Here is a 6000-nt window from a genome sequence, read left to right as displayed (position 1 = left end):
TAGAATTCCTTACCCTACAAAATTACCCTTTGAAAGTGAAGGAGAAATAGACTTTCTCAGACAAATGAAAATTAAGGGTATTTGTTGCCTGTAGACCTGCCTTGAAAGAAATGTGAAAGGAAGTTCTTCACAGAGAAGGAAAATGATATAGATCAGAAACCTGAATCTACATAAAGACAAAAAGAGCACTGGAGAAGGAATCAGTAAAGATATAAAAAAATTAAAACTTGTACTTCTCTTATTCTTAATTGATCTAACATTTGTTTAAAATAATAATAGCAACAAAGTATTCAAATATATATATACATACATATATGTGTGTGTGTGTGTGTATATATATATATATATATATATATATATATATATATATATATATATATATATGCACCTGTCTGCTTATGTGTAAGTAAATGAGTGACAGCAATAAAATAAGGGACAGGAGGGAAGAATTAAGATTATTTTGTTATTATAGGGCACTCACACTATCTGTGAGGTGGTTGTATAATACTATCAGAAAGTATACTTGGATTAGTTGTAAATTATTGCAAATTCTGGGCAACCACTGAAAAAATTTTTTTTCAAGTATAACTAATATGCTAAGGAAGAAGAGAAAATGAGATCATGTAAAAGTCTCAATTAAAACCACAAATGGCAGAAAAAGAGTGAAAGACAAAAATAGGGTCAAAGAATAAGGGCAATGAATAGAAAACAGTAACAAATATGGTAGATAATACTCCAATTATAGCAATACTCATTTTAAACATCAGTAGTCTCATCATATTGATTAAAAGACAGAGATTGTCTTTTAAGTGGAACAAAAACCAAGACCCAAATATATGTTGTCTATAGGAAACCCACTTTAAAAGTGAAGACACATAAAGATGAACAGTATATCAATGAGAAAGATATACCATGCTCCTACTAATCAAAAGAAAGCAGTAGCAGCTATGTTAATTTCAGACAGAGCAGACTTCAGAGCAAGAAAACTTGTCAGGGATAAACAGGGGCATTATGTAATGAAAAAGTGGTCAGTTCCTCAAGAAGACATAACAACTGTTAATGTGTTTGCACCTAACCAGAGAGTATCAAAATATGTGAGGCAAAAACTGATAAATTGCAAGGAGAAACAGATGATTCTGCCACGAGAGTTGGAGACTTCAACACCCCTCTATCAGAAAGGGACATATTGAGCAGGCAGAAAACCAGTGAGGACTTAGTTGAACTAAGTTGATATCACCATCAATCAACTCGATATAATTGACATTTACTGACTATTTCATCCAACCACAGCAGAACAGACATTCTTCTCAAACTCACTTGAGACCACATTCTGGACCATAAAACCCACCTTAACAAGTTTAAAAGAACAGAAATTATACAATGTCTGCTTTCAAATCACAATGGAATTATGCTAGAAATCAATAACAGAATAATAGCTGGAAAATCCCAGAATAGTTGGGGGTTGGACAACACACTTCTAAATAATACATGAGTCAAATAAGAAATCTCAAGAGAAATTTTAAAAATATTTTGAACAAAATGAAAATGGAAACACAACTTACTGTGAGATGCAAGGAAAGCAGAGCTTAGAGAGAAATGCATAGCATTGAATACATATACTAAGAAAGAAGACAGATCTAAAATCAGTAATCTAAGCTTCCACCTTAGGAAACTAAAAACCATTTAAAATAAAGAATAAAAATTAGAACAGAAACCAATAAAATTGAAAACAGGACATCAACAGAGAAAAGTCAACACAAACAAAGGCTAGTTCTTTGAAAAGATTAATAACTTTGATGAGACCTAGCCAGGATAACTAAGAGGAAAAGAGAGAAGATACAAATTACTAATATTGGAAATGAAAAAGGAGTCATCACTAGAGGTCCCATGGACATTAAAAGAATAATAAAAAGTATGAACAGCTCTGGCTCAAATATTTGATAACACAGATTAAATGGACCGATTCCTTGAAAGAAACAATCTGTCAATACTCACAAAAGAAAAAGTAAACAACAGGAGAAGACAAGACATAGACCAGGAGAACATATTTGCAGAAGATTTATCTGACAAAGGACTATTATCCAAAATATACAAAGAACTCTTAAAATTCAGCAATAAGGACTTCCCTGGTGGCGCAGTGGTTGAGAGTTCGCCTGCCGATGCAGGGGACACGGGTTCGTGCCCCGGTCCGGGAAGATCCCACATGCCGCAGAGCAGCTGGGCCCGTGAGCCATGGCCGCTGAGCCTGCGCATCCGGAGCCTGTGCTCCGCAACGGGAGAGGCCACAACAGTGAGAGGCCCGCGTACCGCAAAAAAAAAAAAAAAAATCAGCAATAAGAAAAACAACTAAATTAAACAATAGCCCCAAAATCTGAGCAGACATTTCACCAAAGGCAATATACAGGTGACAAAATAGCATATGAAAAGATGTTTAACATTATATGTCATTAAGAATTTATAAATTAAAACAATGAGATACCACTACACAACTATTAGAATGGCAAAAGTTTAGAAGATTAACACCACCAAATGCTGGCAAGTGTATGGAGCAACAGGAACTCCCATTCATTGCTAATGGGAATGCATAATTGTACAGCCACTTTGGTAAACACTTTGGCAGTTTTTCAAAGCTAAACATAATGGTGTGTCAATGTAGTTCATTGACTGTAACAAGTGTACCACTCTGGTATGTGATTTTGATAGTGGGGAGGCTGTTGTGCATGTGGGGACAAAGGATATACAGGAAATCTCTGTGTCTTCCACTCAATTTCTCTGTGAACCTAAAACTACCCTAAAAAATAGTCTATTAAAAGATTAAAGAAAAATAAATTTTAAAGAAAAGATTTCCGTGTTTGCTATAGATAGAAGTAATGTATCTGGATTAATTAATAGAATGTTTTAGCTTTCACATTTTCATTACTTAAATTTTCAGTATCTACACACTATTCTATAAAATAATAATTAAAAATAAGCATTGCTTCTGATTTTCATGATATTAGACTCTGCATTATTCATTATTTTTAGATACCTAGAATTTTATAAGATAAAAAATAACTAAGTAGGCATAATATATAAGAATAATTGTAGTAGCAATATAGGAGTAGGAGATTAAGAGGTACAAATTATTATGTATAAAATAAGCTACAAGGATATGTTGTACAACAAGGGGGGGATATAAAAAATATTTTATAATAACTATAAATGGAGTATAACCTTTAAAAATTGTGAATCACTATATTATACACCTATAACTTATATAATTTTAAAAATTTAAATAACTGAGTCAAAATAAAGATAGTAAAGGACTAAGGGGATATATAGGTCTCACCTCCCCCATCCCCCCAAAATCAGAATTTGCCAAAAAAGCACATTTTCTTCTATATACTCTTAGAGGATATTCTAGAACGTTCTCCAAAACCATAGAAGGACTTAAATAAATATTTTATTCATTAAATGCACATTGGGATTCACAAGTAAAAGAAATGTCATTGCTCCTGAAGACAACATGTCTAGATAAATACTGATGCCCCATCCCAGAAAAGTATAAGATCCATTATCAATTAATTATTAAGGACCTGCCTACCATGTGCTCACCTATCATAAACACTGAGTGTGATATAAAGACAAGACATGGCCCTGTTATCTTTCAGGGAAAGGGAAGAAATAAAGAAGGCTTTAATATGGAGATCGTATATGAATTGCAGAATGGGTGAAACAGGGAGCACAGATTTATTAATTTAAATATAATTGTTTATTTTGAAAAAGAGGCGGAAACGCGCGCGACCCCTGAGCAGTCTGCCTGGGGCGCTGATGTGCGCTTGCTCTGCACCGAGTCCCAGGGGCAGTTTGAATTTCGCTCCCTGAGTTAGGTCTCCTGATCCTGGGCTTGCGGCACAGACTGGAGGGGTCTCGGCACCTCGTGACTCCACTGAGTGGGCGCTTTGCTCCTGGACCCGCCCTAGAGGCTTAAAGGATGGCCTCCTCATTTCTGGTACAATTATGCTCTCATATTAATGAAAAGATTGGAAATATTTAAAAAAAAACCGTCATTGAGAAATTGTGGACTGTATTAAAATAGGAGATGAGATCATTGCAGTAAATGAACTTCTAAATAAATTGGAATTGGAAATTCAGTATCAAGAACAAACCAACAATTCACTCAAGGAACTCTTTAAACCTCTTGGAGAAGATTGTAAAGATGTGGAACATCTCAAAGAAAGCATTCCTTCCCATTTGCCTCAAGTAACCCAGAACTTTGTAATGGATCAGATCTTGACCCTGAACAACCAGTCAAAGATGAGGAACCTGCACCCACAAAGAAGCCCCCCAAAGAGCAAAGAAATATTAAAGAAATGTCATTTATAACTTCTGATGAGTTTAATGGCATTCTTGTGTACATGAAATCCCACCTAACCTATTGTCAAATTAACGACATACCCTAACCTATTGTCAAATTAATGATGTTATTAAAAAAATCAACAAGGCAGGGACTTCTCTGGTGGCGCAGTGGTTAGAATCCGCCTGCCGATGCAGGGGCCACAGGTTTGATCCCTGGTTCGGGAAGATCCCACATGCCATGGAGCAACTAAGCCCGTGTGCCACAACTACTGAGCCTGTGTTCTAGAGCCTGTGTGTCACAACTACCGAAGCTCACGTGCCTAGAGCCCGTGCTCTGCAACAAGAGAAGGCACTGCAATGAGAAGCCCACGCACTGCAACAAAGAGTAGCCCCTGCTCACCACAACTAGAAAAAGCCCACGCGCAGCAACGAAGACCCAACGATGAAGACCCAACGGAGACAAAAATAAACAAATAAATTTTTTAAAAAAAAGAAATCAACAAGGCAGTAGTTAGTAAATATAAGATGCTACATCAACGAAAAAAGTCTATGAGTTCTGTGGCCAGAAGTCTCTATCACAGATTTATTGATGAAGAAATGAAGGAAACCAAAGACCATTATTTTGTAGTGGAAGCTGACATAAAGGAGTTGACGGCTTTGAAAGTTGAAAAGAGGTTTCACGTAACGCTGAATATTTTACAACACTGCCGGAGGCTATCAGAGGTCCGAGGGGGAGGACTTACCCGATATGTTATAACATAAGGCCCTTTTGAGCTTCTGAACCAGCCAACGGTAGAGATAGAAGCTATTCCTATCGTTTCCTTACATGTAATTTCTTTATATATAATTTCTTTAGCTTTTTCATTTTCTTTTTTGTTTCTTGTAAAAATAAAACTTAAATAATGTATATTTTAAAATCCACTTTCTTACAGTAAATATTTAATCACCTACCATGTAAGCCTCTGTTCTAGGCATACAATGGAACTAAAAAATGTTCATATTTAGTTTTGGTGTTTAGTGACAGTGCTGCCAACCCCAGGAAGACAGGTGCAGATGTGATAATAAAAGTCAAAGTTCAAGAAGATGAGACCAAGGACATCCAGGCTCTTTAGAAGTAAAGGTCATTAGTGTCTAAATTCCACTAATGATATTTCAGTCTATAGGAAAAAGTTGGATTTGGAAGCAGCCCATCCACGTGGTTATTCTGCTTTCCCATATGTGGTTAAGGAATAGCTTACCTGAAATACATTCAGTGTAAATCAATCTGTAAACATCGACCTGTAATGAAATTGTAATAAGAGTATATTGAGATGAAAAAGATGATAAAATAAGATGTGTAAGCAGATTGATAGTGGTCATGGAAAACAAGTGGTTGGATTGTAAGAATTTAATGGAGTTTCTCTTCCGCACTTGGGGAGACTGTTAGTCTATCTGTGTCTCAGTGAGCATTCTCCAGAGAAACAGAACAGTAGGTTATCCATCTAACTATATCTGTCTCTATAGCTATCTGCCTATCAATCATCTATCTATCTATCATCTACCTGCAGAGGTTTATTATGAGGAATTGGCTGATGTGATTATGGAGGCTGAGAGGCCCCCAGATCTGCCGTCTGCAAGCTGGAGGCCCAGGAAAGCCGGTGGTGTGATTCAGTCTGAGTGTGA

At 36.2% G+C, this 6000-nt stretch overlaps 1 pseudogene across 1 annotated transcript; it reads left to right on the top strand.

Annotated features, from left to right (window-relative positions):
• The first annotated feature begins 3973 nt into the window (after positions 1–3973).
• Positions 3974–5100, top strand: LOC307185886 (SKA complex subunit 1-like; annotated as a pseudogene). The gene is made up of 2 exons: positions 3974–4437; positions 4826–5100. The product of its transcript is annotated as an SKA complex subunit 1-like (transcript).
• Positions 5101–6000: the final 900 nt, after the last annotated feature.

The sequence above is a fragment of the Stenella coeruleoalba genome (assembly GCF_951394435.1).
Source record: "Stenella coeruleoalba genome assembly, chromosome: 4".
NCBI lineage: Eukaryota > Metazoa > Chordata > Mammalia > Artiodactyla > Delphinidae > Stenella > Stenella coeruleoalba.
Note: the sequence above shows the minus strand (reverse complement) of the source record. Positions and strands in the feature narration are given on the sequence as shown.